Raw genomic sequence first — 18,170 nt, forward strand, 5'->3', positions numbered from 1 at the left:
TTAAAGGTTAAAGTTTGAACTTTATCCTGTTTTTGTTAGGGCTGTAGACTGCTGGTCGACTAATTGGTCGATTAATCTCCGTGTAATTTTCATAAGGAGAAAAGTGCTACATCAACAGCTTTCCAGGATTAATCCATTATTTCCTGCACTCCTACTACAGTAATTACAGCAGCTTAGTCAAAGCTGACAGAGTGCCTTAAGGCTACCGTAATTACTGCAGTAGCAGGGCTACTAAACTGTCCAATTTTGTTAACTTGCTCAGCTTTCGTTGATTTGGTCATTTTCCTTGATGTTTGTGCTTCTGCTGTGGTTAAGTAGCCTACGTAGTTAAATGGTTTCTTTATTCGTCTGTTTTAATTGTGTTTATTGTTGATATACGACCAGGAGTCTGCACGGGGTGTTTTATTTTGAAAATTGACCGGATGCTCAATGCTGTTTCTGTGTCTGACTTCCTGCCCAGCTCGATCTGCTCTGTGCCGCTTGACGCGGCCTCCGTAAAAAATAGACGAGGCGCCTATCTTTAGCGCAGCGGAGAGACGCCTCTGAGACGCTTCTGAAACACGCCACGGCGCGCCCGGTGGAATTTATGGGTAACTGCACTCAACGTTTACTGAATCAGTGTTTCTCCTATAATTATCACAACAAGAACTCCCGCCAGGCCAAGAAAATATTTTTAATGCCAAAAATTACCCCAAATATCCATTCATTCGGATTCCTCTGTGTCGTTACCTGGGAAACTATTGGTAGCGTAACGCCATTGAGGAATACGGCATTGCGTAGTACGTTAGCATAGCGAGTGGGAAAGAGTGAGCGGCAGAGAAGTGATGGTGGATGTGAGAGGAAAAGGTTAGTAGTAAGTTGTCAGTCTGGCAGTAAATGTACAGTACAGACTACAGTGTGTCAGTTAATAAATGCTAAAAAGTCAAGTCTGTTGTTTCCCCAAATGCTGGAAAAGTGAAGCGGGTTAGCTCCAAAGTTAGCAACAATGGGCTAGCATAACCTGAAGACGCAAAACAGAGAAATAATTGATTAGTTGAAGATTACGTATGATTTTCTAGTTTTTGCTTAGTTTTACTTGATTTGGAAGCTTCTGACACTGGAGGAGTAAAAACTGGAGCAACTCCTGTAACATAAAGAACAACTTTATGATGAGACCAACATTCATCAGGGTCCGAAACATGTCGGTCTCATAACAAAGTTGTAATAAACCGGCTGTGCGCTAACTGTCCAGCACAAAATGGTAGAAAAGTAAAACCCAGATTTTTCTCAAGAGTGGATGGAAGTCAAACCAGAAGTGGGACAAAGAGTGAAAGCAAGACATGTGCATCCATTCAGTACAAAGGTTGAGCTGTTTGAAGAGAAAAGGGAAAAGAAGAATAGTAAGAGCAGGAAATAGGTTTCCTTTCAGTGAAAAAACCTGATTAAGGGGGGAGGAGGAGAGGAAAGAGAGAAGGTGAAAAAGGTGAAAATGAGGTTTTTCACTATAAGAGAAACTTGATTTTTTTTTTTTTTGGAGAAAGAAGAAGCGTTTCATTCCTATAAATGAGTAAAAAAAAAAAAAAAGAGTTCAGGTCCTCATTTAAATTTAAATTCTGAAACATGAAGTGACCTTCATCAGTGTGATGGGATCATATGAACAGTCTGACTAAATCTTCACAAGGATCCAAAATGAACAAACCGGTCAAAAAAAGACTCTTGCTGCACTATTTTATTTTTAGAACAGAAAAGAGACGAGAGGGAGAGGAAGGAAAGAAAAGGTAGAGTTAAAAGAATATACATATTCCTGGCAAATTAAAGCAGAAAGAAGAGAAGAAACCTCCAGGAATATATAAAGGTTTAATGTTAGATATCTCAACAAGTCCTGAACACACTCGTACTCCCCAGACGACGAACCTTTCTGGTTGTAATGACACTGTGACATTTCCTTTTTCCCCAAACTCAAGACAAACTTTACATTTCATTCTCTACTACGACTATGACTATAAATCATCAGTATGTTGTTTGTTCTGTACAAGACATTTGTGTTTCAAGATATGAGCAGTGAGGGAAGAAGTACTCAGATCCTTTACTGCAGTAAAAGTATCAATACATCAATATAACAATACTCCATTACAAGTCCTGCATGAAAAATCCTCCTAAAGTAAAAGTACATGTATTATGAGCTTGATGTAGTTAAAGTGTTGCAGTAAAAGTACATAAGTATTATGAGCTTGATGTAGTTAAAGTATTGCAGTAAAAGTACATAAGTATTATGAGCTTGATGTAGTTAAAGTATTGCAGTAAAAGTACATAAGTATTATGAGCTTGATGTAGTTAAAGTATTGCAGTAAAAGTACATAAGTATTATGAGCTTGATGTAGTTAAAGTATTGCAGTAAAAGTACATAAGTATTATGAGCTTGATGTAGTTAAAGTATTGCAGTAAAAGTACATAAGTATTATGAGCTTGATGTAGTTAAAGTATTGCAGTAAAAGTACATAAGTATTATGAGCTTGATGTAGTTAAAGTGTTGCAGTAAAAGTACATAAGTATTATGAGCTTGATGTAGTTAAAGTATTGCAGTAAAAGTAGTGGTTTGGTCCCTCTGACTGATATATTATTATATATGACATCATTAGATTATTAATAGTGAAGCATCAGTGTTAGAGCAGCATGTTACTGTTGTAGCTGCTGGAGGTGGAGCTAGTTTACACTACTTTATATACAGTTAGCTAGTTTAGTCCAGTGGTTCCCAACCAAGGGGTCGAGGCCCTCCAAAGGGTCAGCAGATAAATCTGAGGGGTCGTGAGATGATTAATGGGAGAGGAAAGAAGAAAAAACAAAGTTCTGATACACAAATCTGTTTTCAGTTTTTGGACTTTTTCTCTAATCTTTGATTTTTGCTGAAATATTGGATCATTTGAACATTTATTGAAATGAAAGCATGTGAGAAGTTTAGAGGGAAAAATCACTATTTAGTGGAGCTGTTAACAACTCATAGACATGTGAAATGTGACCCCGACTACACACTGCTTTTTGTAAGACGTCAAAAGACAAAAAGGTTGGAAACCACTGGTTTCATCTTTAACAATGTGTTGTATTTTAAAAGCTTGTTATATTATCCATTGTGTCAAATCTTCATCTGAAAAGTAACTAAAGCTGTCAAATAAATGTAGTGGAGTAGAAAGTACAATATTTCACTCTGAAATGTAGTGGAGTGGAAGAATAAAGTAACATCACATGGAAATACTCAAGTAAAGTACATCAAAATCATACTGAAGTACAGTACTTGAGTAAATGTAGTTAGCTAGTTTCTTAATGAAACAAGGTGTACGCTCCAGTTTTTGTTTCTCCTCACTATAAAGCTTCAGGCGGTGCTGTAAAGGTCAGTTTGTACATTTAGTTTTCTACACGGACGAACGTCAGTCCGATCTTTAGCTGAACCTGTCAAGCATCCGAGCACAGAATGACATCACTGCAGTTTGACAGCTGTCAATCATCAACATGATCTGTGTTGGGTTATTGTTGATGCTCATGCTGGCAGGTCGTATAGTGAGCTAAAACACACACACACACACACACACACACACACACACACGCAGCAGTCTATCAGTTTGTATCTTGCTCAGAGTGTCCTTTCCTCTCATTTTTGATTCCATCCATCCTTCCTCTGTAATCACAGACTGGCTGGCACACTGCTCTTGTGGAGTGGTACGTTCAGAGAAGCCTGAATAAATATATTCAGAGGAGAGAGTGGATCTAACATAGCCTGTGTCAGCCATTAGCCGATGAATCAATAAGAGAATGTTAAAGGGGGCGTATCCTGCACATTTCCAGCTCTATGTTTATATTCTGGGGCTCTACTGGAATATCTTTGCATGATTTCCAGTTAAAAACTCCTTGTTTATCTTCTACTGGTCCTTTATGCAGCCCCTCAGTTCAGCCTCTGTCTGAAACAGGCTGTTTTAGTTCCTGTCTCTTTAAGGCCCCGCCTCCTGATGAGCCCACTGTGTTCTGATTGGTCAGCTTCAGGAAGGTGCTGCTCGGGAGACTTCATTAACAAACCATGAAACTACTTTTTCTCGTTTTGAGCTGACGTCAGCTTGTCGGTAAGGTGGAAAAAACCATCGCAAAGGAAGCGTCAGAGCAGGTTGGAGCCCTGACTTTTGACTTGCAGGCAGCATTTCTACAGTTTTGAAACTTTGACCATATTTAACATAGATATCCAACATCTTAACAGTGCATAAACAACTACTCTAGACTTTCCAAATGTTACTGGAATGAACAGATCATCTTGTGGTTATTGGTGACTGGGATGTTTAACCATGTTCACCATCTTAGCTTAGCATGTTCATATTCGCTAATTAGCACAAAACACAAATTACTGCAGTCAAGAAAAATATCGAACACACTGACATTTTGACCTGATGACGGCGCTAAAGGCAAAGTCAGAGGATCATCAAAGCATGTTTCAAATTCAGGGTAATCCATCCAATATTTAATATATTTCACTCAAAATCTCAAATATGAACTTCATGGTGACACAAGAGGAAAAGTCAGCGGATCACCAAACTCATCAGAATATATTATCTGGGAAAAATTTTCCACTGTGTAGATGTTGAGATATTTCAGTCTGAGCCAAGTGATGGACCACCCAACCAACATCGCCATCCCTAAAAACGCTAAATGCCGGTTTGCTAATCGAGCTTACTTCTGTTTTGGATGGTGACACAAGAGGGAAAATCAGGGGATCACGAATACATTGTCTGGGAAAGATATTTCGCAGTCTTGTTGAGATATTTCAGTCTGAACCCAGTGATGGACAAACCAACCAGCTGCCATCCACAACCACGCTGCTCGCCTGTCTAAAAATGCTAAATGCTAGTTTGCTAATCGAGCTTTCTTCTGTTTATATAATTGTAAACTGAACATCTTTTGGGTTTGATATAGAGGTCATCTTGGCTTTGGGAAACTCTGATTTCCTGATGTTTTATGGACCAAATGCATAATGAAAATAATTGTTATTTGCAGCCTGAATCACCTTCTTTCAGTGAATTTTTATAAAGAATTACAAGATAAAGCCTAAAAGGTTTTATGAACCAGAATGAACCTTCATGTCCATAAATGATCCTTGTCTCTGGTGGTTTTGAACACATGCAAACAGGAGATCAGCCTCACAGCGGAGAGCCGAGTCTGTCAGTTATGTGAAAGTGTTTAAGAAGAGGTTCAACAGTCAGACTGAGCTGCACATGTTTGATTTTTAAAAGCAGAACTCCGCAGCAGCCGTCAGTCAGCTCTGTTTGGAAGTTAATCAGGTATGAACACACGTCATGATGCGACTCCTTCGGACCACCGGGTGTCCACTTTTACCCAGCGTGCATTTCTCTTTGGCGGAGTGAAGGCAGACGTAAAGACCTACTGTGATAAATTGTTCCAAGTAGGAAGAAAAGCAGGTTGGAGATGTTATTTCTCAACAATCCTGGATGTGTACTTTCATGCTCAAATTGCGGGTTTCAGTGTAAATAAATGTGTAAAAACTGCCAAATAATTGTATCTGTTTTCTGGATGTGAGATGAGAGCGAGGTTACGCCACACAGTTTGTCTTCAGTAGGTAGTTAATACATTTCATTGATTTTTTTTTTCCCCCTCAAAGAACATGATTAAAACAGTCAGACAGCAAGTAAACTGAAAGAAAAACATCTTTGTATATAAAGATGCTGATGGGGGGGAAGAAGAAGAAGAAAGCTTTACAAGACAACCTCATAAAGCTTACAGGTGTTTTTTTATGTTTCCAATTGTCCTTAAAATTTGTCTTTTTGCTTGTAAGTTTTTGAGTTATGAATATTACATTTTGACAAAACAACAAACAAGTCGATAAATAAAAACTGAGAGCAAAAAAAAAAACATCTCTATGACTTTGTTAGTCAATAAAAAATGATGAGGCCATAGCTGAACTCTGTCCCAACACAGAGAGATGAAGTGGTTTTGTACCAGTAAACCTCATTGACTGGACTTCCTGTTTGAGATGATATAACTCTGGATTACACGCTTTGTACTGTAAATCTCTCCAATCTGAACTCAAGCACAGAAAAAAACAAGGTAACAATGAAAACTACTACATAAAAAAGTGCTGCCTTTCAAAATAAACCCCCCAAAAAAATCATGAATATATGAAGAATTACAAGTTTAAAGACTGTTTGAATATTTATAACAACATCAGGGTCACAGCCGACATATGGAGCTAATAAGAGATTCTGTAGGACTGAGAGAGGCTGTAGTTGCCTTGAGGTATAAAAACAGCTGCAGCATACAGAAAACTCTCTCTCTCACACTCACATACACACTGTTTCTCAATTTTGTCCCAGTTTTCCAGCAGCTGATGAAGAAATGTGCGACAAACAAACAAAAAAAAAAGAAAAGAAGATAGTGAGTGTGGGTGTGTGCCTGCACATGTTCCTCGTTTGTTCTAATTATCATTTCTGTTCATTCTTTCAGAGAAAGAGAGAGAGAGTTCTTGTTCTATCGTCTATATGAATAACTTTCACACACGTCTTTACACTAACCAGTCGCCTATCAGCTCTGCCCATCCAGTCCATGTTGTGTTTTACAGTCAGAGGTGTAATTTCTGACAGTTTTAACCAGAAAAAGTTCATTTAAATACAAGTCACACTACAAAACTCATTTTCTCCCTAAAATAGCAGAAAAAGAAAATCCTTAGAAGTAAAATATAAAGCACATGTTTTTGTTTGTGTAAGAATATTAGACTCGGTGTAAAAAAAAAACAAAAAAAACCCCCTGACAGCCCTTTTCAGATATGATTCATCACATCATATTTTCAGTGTCAAGCTGCTCGCCCTGTTCACACCTGATCCATCATCCGAAGCAGCAGCTGTCAGAGTGACAGCAGAAACTACGTCTGAGTCGCCGAGCGGTTTAATAGTTTATAGAAACGGTTTGTAGGCCAGAGACAAAGTGTTCTCTGTGGCAACAAAACGGTTTGAACGCAGATTCATCATCGCAGCATCATTCTCTTCTTCTTTGAATGGTTTTTAAAAAGACATCAGAGAAGCAGCAGGACTTGACAGTAATTACATATGATCATTTGTCTACTTTTACCAGAATCATACTGGGGTCTTATTATATTATGAATATACAAATTAATAAGTTAATGATTAATGGAAGTTGTGCAACAGTGGAGCCACAATTCATTGCTTTGACTGCATATGTTTGCTAAAATGTCCAAAATTTTTAATATTATGATACTGATTTCAACCATATTTCCCCTCAGTGATGTTATAGTTGTTTCCCTCTTACTCTGTTTTCTGGACAGGATGATTTTTATGAGGATGATGTTAAAAACAGGACAGCAGAGTCCACTTTTAGTCCAAGTGACATCAGCGCTTGACAGGCGCCAGTTTGGATAAAGAAACAGACTTTGGCTGAATATCCCCCAAAATTACAATCAACAAACTGGAAAAAAAGGGGTCAACAAAACTGAACTTAAGATAGAGAACAACAAACTATTAGATCTAACTGACCTCAGCAAACAGAACCTAACTAGTGAGGCATGATGGGAACATATATGCTGGCAGACACAAGATCTAAATTAACTGCTGCTGTTGCTTGTAACTCAATATTTACTGAGCAGAATATTAAAAAAAATAATAATTTACTCAAAAATACACAAATAAAAGTCTCCCCAGAACCACCTTGCTGTGGCTTAAAGCATGAATCAATCTGTTACATGATGGAGGTCAGACATCCGTCAGACCAACAAGATAACAGAATGCAAAATGTGCAATAATGTTTATAAACTTAATTGATGTTTTTTTTTAGTTTTATGAAAATTGTAACTGAATGTAAACCTAAATGAGAGAAAATGTAAAATTAAAATGACTCTTGGTTAGAGGTTTGGTGATGTACAGACGGCTCACAGGGGTAGTTAGTGAACTACTGTAGCTAGCGAGCTAACGGCTAACACACTAGCTAGCCAGTCTGTTTCCTTACATTGGCGGGGGTTAAGGCTCGGACTGGGGACAGGTTTAAGGAGGAAATGGACTTTGACAACACCAGGAACACACTGATAGTGTAGCATTTTGTTTTATTTTATTTAATAAGAGGAATTATTGAAGAGGGGAAATCGATCTCCAAGCTAGGTAGCATGCTAACTGTCAGTGAGCTAATGGAACAATAAGTATCAAAAGTCAGAAGATGTACACATAACATTAACTGTGTACATCAGGGCTTAAATAATAGTCGATAATGCGACAAAGCTGTAAAATATTTTTCCTTCGTAATGATTTTATTTGTCATAGTTTTTAAACTCTATAATTTTATTTCTCGTGTGCATTAGTCTCAATTTGTTTTACTGTTTACTGTCTACATTCGTTCTGTCTTATTATTGTAAGTCTTCTGTGAAACACTTTGAATTGCACTAACTTGTATGAAAGATTCTGTACAAATAAAGCTTGATTGATTGATTGATCAGTTGATTGACTGATTGATTAAGCAACGATAGCTTACTCCATTTTGGGCTCTCCATATTCTCAAAGTTTAGCACAGTCAAGGCAGTTTGTTATTGGTCAATGGAGCAAATTCTTATCTTATATTTCACCAGAGTTGAACTTGAATCAAAAAAACAATTGCAATTCAACTGGAAACTGGAAAAAAAAACTGGATTTACTGCTGAACATTGAAGGCAGCACCAATCACTGATCAGCTCAAGCCGTCTGATTGGTTAAAAAACAAATTTTAAAAAGCACACGCAGCACGGTTGACTAATCACAGCCAAGAGGAGGCAGAGCCTGACAAATATGGTTTAAACGGCAGCGCACATAATGTGTTATTAAATATATACGTTACCATGGGAACAGATTTCCAAAGCTGTGACACGCCGCATCCACAGCCAGCATCCAATCACGTTCCAGCGTGTGGTCCAGGGCTGACTGTGATTGGCTGACAGCTCATTATGCACATGAGTGAGGCTCAGACAGCAGAACTGATTGGCTGACTGAGGGGAAATGAGAATGTGATTGGCTTAACTTAAGGGGGAAATGCAAATGAGACTGTTTGGTTTAAGGTGGAATATGCAAATGAGATATTATACTCGATAGACATTTAAATTAAAAGGAAATGAATCGTTTCATTTTACTGCAGAATAAACCTTCAGGAGGTTTCTGTGTCCCAAAACACATACACACTTACACACACTTACACACACACACACTGAGATATAACCTAAAATAGAAAGATTATCTTCACACTCTCTGTCGTCACTCTCATGAGGTTGCTCTGGTGTTTTACCTGGATTCTGTCTCTGCCTGTAGCCTCTTTAATTACTCTTCTCTCTCTTTCTTTTTGCCTGAAATGTAAAATAACTACATACATTTACTAAAAGGCTTCTTTAAGCACTGGAGCGAAACTAAACATGCCAAGTCTATGTGTGAAATACATCAATAAAACCTGATCCAAATGTTAAAGAGGATCTTTGTATTCTCATTTAAAATTTTATCTTTAAAGGATCATTCTGGTGATTTTCTATATTTTTCTTCTTGTCAATAAATCTCATGTTTGGAGCCAAACCATCAATGAACTGATCTAGTAACAAGTATCGTATGTGTATCCAAAGTCTGATACATCTTATTCCTCCGTTATTGACCAAAAACTATTAAAAACACGTCAATGAGTCACACCGCTGCACTGGTTGACATGTTCCTTCATTATGAAGAGTTTGGTCGTGTTAGCTTGTTTAGAAACGGCTCCAAAGACTAATAACAGCATCACGTTTTCAGTCTCAGGAGAGTAGTTCTGTGTAAAACTGAAATTATAGTTTCTGCGTCCGTGAATCCGTGAGGGTCCGCGTGACATACCAGCAATTTGTTGTGCGGACATCGCTGTGTTCCTGTAGACGGCGATCTACTGCGCATGTGTGAAACGCGTCCTCCAAACGGACCCCAGAAGGTCGTATAAACAGAACAACACCCCTACTGTCCGTGTACACGTCCACTCAGGAGTATAAATGAAGCTTAAGCCAGACGCCACTGAGCATGTGCAGGAATGTGGTTTCATTTACAGAAGCTTTGCTAGCTTGTTGTGCTACATATCACAACCTTTTGACTTTGTTCTGAAGTTCTTTGAGATATTTACAATGTAGTACAAAGTCAAGAGGTTGTTAGCGAAGCTCTGTAAACAGAACCATGTTCCCCTCATCGATGATGTAGAAAAGAAATGTATGACGAGTTGGTTTTGGGCTCTTTAATCATGCTTTGGTTACCAGCAGTGGATATTGTTAGCAAAACAAATGAAATACGTTGACAGTGAGTTTTAGATACCAGTGACTGTAAAATGTAAATTGTGCTGTTAAAAATATAATTTAAATGTTATTTGCTGATGCAGTTTGATTTTTAGGAGTCAGGGCTGCTGATTCCTCACTGTGGAGGAAATATCTGTCTACAAATGTTCTGTACAACTTATTTTTACTATTATTACTACTTTTCTCTACTCTACGACTAAAGGATCTGGGTAATTTTCTACCTCGGCTCGCTGTCATGTTTCTCTTTCTCTGTCTTCTTTCACTCACTGTTTCACATTTTGGGGGCAGGACCCAGAGGTCTGTCACCACCAAACACACACACACACACACACACACACACACACACACACACACACACACACACACACACACACACACATCACATACAAAACCACATAATGCTCCTATTTTCAGTATCATTCACACACTGACTTTTCGCCTCCCATGTTTTCTTTGCTTCCTGTCTCTCTCTCTCTTTCTCTCTCTCTCTCTCTTTCTTTCTTTCTTTTCTCTCCTCTCTCCGGTCGAGCTCCACTTGTCCACCAATTATCTTTAGCTCGTTCAGATAAGAGCTGCTCCATATTCAACAGACACGAGAAGAGAGAACAGAGGAGAGACTTTGAATGTTAAAACGCCTTCGCAACCTGCAGCCACATAGAGAGAGAGAGAGAGAGAGAGAGAGAGAGAGAGAAACCTACAGCACAGCACACAAATAACAAACAGCCACAGCAAGTGCTGCCAGAGGCTGAAATGTTCATTACGCCCCATAATATGAAAGTGCTTTACAGAATAAACAACAGACTGATAATTATTCTTAGAAGTGGAGCTAAAAACGTTAAAGGAAAGAGTCATTAAAATCAAACAAGGGTTCAACTTCAGGGGAGAAGGAATTTGTTCAATATCTTTAAAAATCAGCATATTTTAAACACACTACGTGGCCAAAAGTATGTGGACGACGAACGCATGACGTCCGCAGGTGATTGTTGTGAACATGCGACACCAGAGGCGTTAATCTGTTCCTATCACAGCCTCCACTCTTCTAGTTTCAGGCTTTCCACCTGATGTCGGAGCCTGGCTGCAGAGATCTCATAAAGATAGAGTTTTACTTTATTTTCACACATGCACGAACACACAGATTGATGTAAACTGAGGTGATCCTGAAGATGTTGAGCTGTCAGTCCTGATACAAACTCAAAATCTCTCTCTGTCACTCTGTACAAGTGGAAAATCTATATATATGTGTGTGTGTGTGTGTGTGTGTGTGTGTAGAGGAGACTCAGAGGACAGTGACCATCAGATCGCCCGGGGCTGGCTGATATGCTTGGCTCGCCGCCAGTCCGGCCAATCAGAGGCCTTGATTTCCCCGCAGCGATAAAAGCTGAAAAAACATTTTTTTACAGCCGAGCGGAGACGACCTTTAAACTGAAGTGTCATAACGCACCTGGAAACGTATGATTTAATATTATAAATGACCTCATTAGCTTCATCAGCTGCCTTGTCTGGTCAAACTGTTATTTTTAGATCTTCTGCTGTAGCTGGTGATGATCGTGCAGTGACCTCCTGTTTACGCCGCAGACTGCTTTCTGATTGGACGGTATCACAGATGTTTCTTAGAATCTGACCGGAACACTGCACGGTTCATTAGTGTGATGCAACTTCATTTAGTAAATCACTCGTTTGAAACTGGAACTAGCAGTTACTGAGGACTAAGTGAGGACACAAACACTCAAACTAAGTGATCCAGTTATAAAGAGCTGTTGTAGAGTTGATGGCAGCTTTGCAGTTTAGGCATTTTTACCATGTTGTACACAAAATGTGTGTAAAATCTGTTCATACTGACCATTAGAAGATCCCTCCATGATGCAGTTACAATGAAAGTGATGGGGGACAAAATCTACAGTCCTCCTTCTGTGCAAACATGAATAATATGAAGCTTCAGTGTCCAAATGAGTCAAATCAAGTAGATATCTTTCAACGTTACAGTCTTTTTAGTGCCAAAGTTCCTCTTTTTGTTACTATACTTCCACCTGCAGCTCAACAGGGAAACACTGTCTGAGGAAACACAAAGAGGGAATTTGATGCTAAAAAGACTGTAAATGTGTCAGATATCCACTTGATATAACTAACTCAGACTGCTGAAGCCTCATATAAGCTTCACAGAGACTTTTAAATGCATTTTTGCATTAAATGACTGTGTGGACACTAGGGATATGCAGAGGGTCCAGTATCTGTAATTGTATTATTGTATTATTTGTATTTGTATTTTAATAAAAGTGGAAAGAGGCTTAAAAATCCTGTTTCTGTTTTTATTACGCTTTTAATTTCAGAAAATTAAAGTGTTACAATAAGTGTTCATGAATAAACTACCTTATGAACGAGGTCCCCAAACCGGGTCTCAAACCGGAGTCTCCCAGATCATAGACGACTGCGTTGACTGCTGAGCTAAAACTTTACTCATCGCCTCGCTGCAGACAGACCTCTACCTAACAAATATTTGTAAAAAAAACCCCCACTATTTGTGATTTGCTGAATGATGTATTTGTATTTGGGCACATCCCTGGTAGACACACTGTGGATTGTAGGGATGTGCAGAGGGCTCAGTATTTGTATTTGTATTTGTTGAAGCAGCAAAATTATTTGTATTTGTATTTGAATAAAAGTGGAAAGAGGCTTAAAAATTTTTGTTTTTACTACACTTATAATTTCACAATAAGTGACTGACTACTGAGCTAAAACTTTACTCATCACCTCAGTGCAGACAGACCTCTAACAAATATTTGTTAAAATATCTGTATGAAACAAATATTTGTAAAAAAAAAACCCCACTATTTGTGCTTTGCTGAATAATGTATTTGTATTCAGGCACATCCCGAGTGGACACACTAGGGGTGTGCCTGGATTTTGGCCTCCATCACTTCCACTGAATGCACATTTGAAGGATCTTTTAATATCCAGTATGAACAGGAGGAATGATTACAGCGAGGAAAACCTCTTTCACTGCTCATATGGACACCTGAGTGTCGTTTTAAGACACACTAGAAAAAGTGTGAACTTGTCCTTTAACCCCCGAGTAACAACATTTAGATTTACAGCATAACTTTCTACTCTATTGAATCTTCATTGACAGTCTGCATGGATGTGTTAGCAGCTCAAAAACTGTTTAATTACTTTTTTTAAATGGTGGTTTCATTATAAAAAATTTCAACACTGACTGCTGATATAAGACAAAGACACCCAGAGCAGCGATTTAGAGCTGACTGACATCTTAAACACCGTCTGTGGACACAGAGCAGACGATACAAGTAAGTAGCTGATGTTGCTCGACACCCATTATCACCAGTGGACAGCTGTCGTACAACCGACTGCTCTCACACACCAGTAAAATTAACTACTCTATTGTTTTCCCCTGTGTGGTTGCCATGGTCACACTGAGCAGTAAAGCCAGAAAAAGTTTTGTGAAAATTGGGGTGACAAAGGCAGCTCTGTGTGTCCTCTCCTCGCCGCGGATGCCGATGCTGCCGCCTGGCTCGGCTGAGTCGCTGTCATGTTGTTTCTGGAAACGGCGAAGGCGGCGACCGCTCGCCGCCTGAAACGCCACTCCGCAGTCAAATCTTCACATGACAGAGTGACGAGTCGTAGAACGATGAGGATGTTAAAGAGACGAATGATAAAATCTCTCTCAGCAGAGTGAATCTCATTAACCAGCAGATGGAGTACTTATATAATGTCTTCATTCTGCCTCTGTCTGTTTCCGCTCTTGTTTCTCCATCTGTTATCCTCTCTCTATCTTTTTTTTCCCCCCTCTCTCTTCACTCCCTGTCATCTTCTCTTCTCTTCTCTTTCTTCATTTCTTTCATCTGCTCTCTCAATCTGTTCATTTCTCTTTACATTTTGTCACACAAATCACTCTCCTCTCCTCTCCACCCGCCATCTGTTTCTCTCTGTTTCCTCCCATCACGCTTTCTGCGTTCATCTGACCCGCCATCAGTCTTTCTTTGTGTCAGCATCATGTTGACCTCCTGTAAACTCTGGATTGTGGCGGTCTGAGCGTGCTCCACATCTCAAGTGTTTGCGACCTTGTCATCGTAGCATGCTGAGAATGTGGAGGGTCATAACAGCATCCTGACTGTGATTCATCCTCTAACGGAGCGGTCAATTTATGAAGTATAATTTAAACTTAAATTTTTGCCCTTTGACAGGCTCTAATAAGCTTTGACCCTGGTACATTGTGTTCTGTCCTTAAAGGGGATCACAGACGACACACGTCATTGATCTGCAAGCATCCATCTGACCGACTACAAGGCTGCAGGTTTGAGCTGAAAGGCTTTGTTGATAAGTGAAATCAACTGTTGCTAGCGGCTATGCAGAGAAAGAATCGAGGCTGTCAGGTGCTTGTATTTATTGATTCATTGACTTTATTTCCCTGCTTCACCACTGAAGGGAAACAGTCGAGCTCATAGAGAGCCTGGGAGCCTTGATCAATCAATATTTACAACCATAATAAGTTCAGAACATATATACAGTGGCAGATTTGTGTGATTAAACAGCTGTCTGAAGAGTTTACAGTCAGTGTGGATTGATACATTTGATAAAATGGAAGCGAATCTGTTTGAAACCATAAATAGATCGGACTTGTTTTTCCAGCACATCCCACAGATGCTCGGTCAGATTGAGATCTGGGGAATTTGGAGGCCGAGGCGACACCTTGAACTCTTGTTCTCATGTTCCTCAAACCGTTCCTGAACAATTTTTGCAGTGTGGCAGGATACATTATCCTACTGCAAGAGGCCACTGCCATCAGGGAATACATGAAGGGGTGTACTTGGTCTGTAACGATGTTTAGGTAGGTAGTACGTATCGAAGTAACCTCCACATGAAAAGTTTCCCAGCAGAACGTTAGTCAGATCATCACACTGCCTCCAACGGCTTGTCTCCTTCCCATAGTGCATCCTGGTGCCCGGCTGTCCACATGATGTAAAGGAAAATGTGATTCATCAGACCAGGCCACCTTCTTCCATTGCTCCATGGTCCAGTTCTGATGCTCACGTGCCCATTATAGGTGCTTTCAGCATGGACACTCTGACCGGTCGGCGGCTACTCAGCCTCATACGCAGCAGGCTGTGATGCACTATATGTTCTGACACCTGTCTATCATAGCCAGCATGAACTTGTTCAGCAATTGTGCTACAGCAGCTCTTCTGTGGGATCCATAAGCAGAGCGACTGCAGGGGCAGAGGGGCCTTCGTTCAGTAGGGGCCTCACTGGGGACGTAGCGTGCAACCCAACTAGGCTTAACTTCTTCTATTCATTCTCTGTGGTAGTTCTTATCACTACGGACGTAATCCCCCCCTCCCACCACAACGAGGGTTGCAATGGCAGAGTGGTGCTGTCGGTATTTCCGCTAGGTGACTCTGCAGGAAGTGAGGACTGCAGAGGCAGCGATTCAAAGTTTGCTGAAAACTTGATCCAAAACATGAGATATTCGCGTCTTTTTATGTTTGTGGTTAATGAAACTTGCCAGACAAAGTTTCAGCCGTCTGAGGATCATTAAGAGCTCTTTGTGGTCGTGCATAGATGAAGTCAGACTGTTCAACCTCACTTTGCTGTGTGTTCACATAAACACTGACAAAGACAAAGTTGTTGGCAGCTTTGCCAACAACTTTGACAAAGCTGCCATGAAGGAGAGGAGGAAGACGTTTTAAAATGGGACCGTGTTTGTTAACCTGTTTGGATTAGTTCTATGTTAGAACACACAAATAGACCTCACTAAACTACAGCAGGCTGAGCAGGAACAACAACTGGTGAGTGAAATATCCATAATTAGTCTTTATTAACTTAAATTTTGGTAATGAAGAGTTGTAGACTGTCTACTTTATGTTTGGCCTTGTAGTGTTGTAGACCACCTATGTTCCTCCTGTGTAAGAAAGACGCGGTCTTGAGATGGAGTACCTGGCCTGTCGTCGTCTATCGGCGGCGGTGCTGAACGTCTTTGTTAAACGATGCTCGTAGAGCGCCGCGTGCTGCCCTCGGGGCTGAAACGTTTGAATGCGTCTGGCAACCTGTTTTCTTAGACTTTCTAGGCTCGCTTAAGCTCAATAAGTGATCAATTTGTGTTTATGGAGAGGATGTATCAGCTATTTTACAGTTGGGAATTTTAAAATGAATGAATGAATGAATGCTCAGCCTCCTCTGTGCTGTGGGATCGGACCAGACCGGGTAACCTTCGCTCACCACACGCATCAGTGAGCTTTGGACGCCCATGAGCCTGACGCCAGATCACCGGTGGTCCTTCCTTGGATGGTACTGACCACTGCATACCAGGAACAGCCAACAAGACCCATCTAGCCATCACACTTGCACATTTTTCCTTCTTCCAACACAAGAACTGACTGTTCACTTCCTGCCTAATATATAGAATTACATATATAGAATTTGGCTGAGCTGATACATGCAGTAAAAGCTAATTTTGAGCACAAAAAGCCGTTTGTTGAATTGTAATTGAGGTTCATTAATTAATTAGTGCAGTTATAGGATGTTTACAGGTATAAAGAGGGTAAAAAGAGGAATAAATGTGCTTCTACAGATGTGGTTGAAGCGAGAATACAGAACAAATTGGACTCTTATTAGAATTCCTGTCAGCCAATCACAATGTGAGGCTGGAAACCAATAATGTGTTCAGCATGACAACGATCACATTTAGGGAAAAGAAAGACAGACAGACAGACAGGTTCAGGTAGACAGAAACAGAACAGCCAGCAGAATAATAAGATGATTTATGGCTCCTTATATTTTAATGAACTTTATGCAAACATCCTCTGTAGTAATAAATTATCCACTTCAAACAAAAACACTGCAGAGAGACAGAAAGAGCTAATACAGAAGATTAATTAGCCTGGTTCATAGGATTATGTTACACACACACACACACACACACACACACACACACACAGGAGCGGCAGGAAAAGTTAATCTAGTAATTAAACTTTTTCTTTTTTTTTCAAAATGTAATTTGCCTCTGTTGTGTGTGTTTTTTTTATTTAACTCTGTCGGCTCTGCTTTCATTCATTCATTCATTCATTTAAATACACAGCAGGTTAATCATGTGTTACATATGATCTGCAGCGTTCTGGACTCAGGATCTCTCCCGCCCCCCCCCTTCCCCCCTAAAAAAGAGACCTAAGAGCAGCATCAGCTCAAGTTTCAGTCGGGTCATGAAAAGTGCAAATTAATTAAACATTATATTTATGAATAATACCATTTCTACTCCTTAGCAACGCTTGATATAAGAGCTACAAATGAAATAAAACTACCAGCTCACGTTTCCACCGAGACGCTGTTTTCAAATTAAGAGTCAGACGTGTTTACGCGCTTTGAATTTCTCCAGTGAGTTTGTTGCTTTTCTTTTTCTGATATTTTGAGGAGATTTTACACATCAGGGGGAAAGAAGTTCTGTGTTTAGACTTGAAATATCTTCTGATAATAATATTATGGAGCTGATACACAGTATGTGGTGGGATGTTTTTTTAATTGTAGGATGTTCCTGTTGTATTATCTTTATAATTGTTGTGTGAATTTGGGTATTTTAGTGTTGTTATATAATAGATGTGGTGCTGCATGTACTCTAACAACCTACAAAAAACAGAATTAAACATGTAAGTGTTGTATGTTTTAATTTCTAATCAAATGGAATAATCCAATTCACAACTTCCTTTGAAAAACTGCTGTTTTAAACGCACAGTATGTCATTTCAGCAGCTAGGGGTCTCTCAATCAAAACAATAACGTGTGATGACAGTGTGAAGTAGCAAGGGATCATGGGAGTTGTTACCTTCATTGTTAAATAACCAGCTTCACCGGGATAGGATTAGTCCAGTGTAAAA

General features: G+C 39.6%; 1 protein-coding gene across 1 annotated transcript in view; it reads right to left on the bottom strand.

Annotated features, from left to right (window-relative positions):
- The window catches only part of LOC121890471 (thyrotropin-releasing hormone-degrading ectoenzyme-like), a 198,157-nt gene that overhangs the window by 89,425 nt on the left and 90,562 nt on the right, over positions 1-18,170 (bottom strand). The gene's annotated exons all lie outside the window — the stretch shown is intronic.

The sequence above is a fragment of the Thunnus maccoyii genome, chromosome 23, assembly GCF_910596095.1.
Source record: "Thunnus maccoyii chromosome 23, fThuMac1.1, whole genome shotgun sequence".
NCBI lineage: Eukaryota > Metazoa > Chordata > Actinopteri > Scombriformes > Scombridae > Thunnus > Thunnus maccoyii.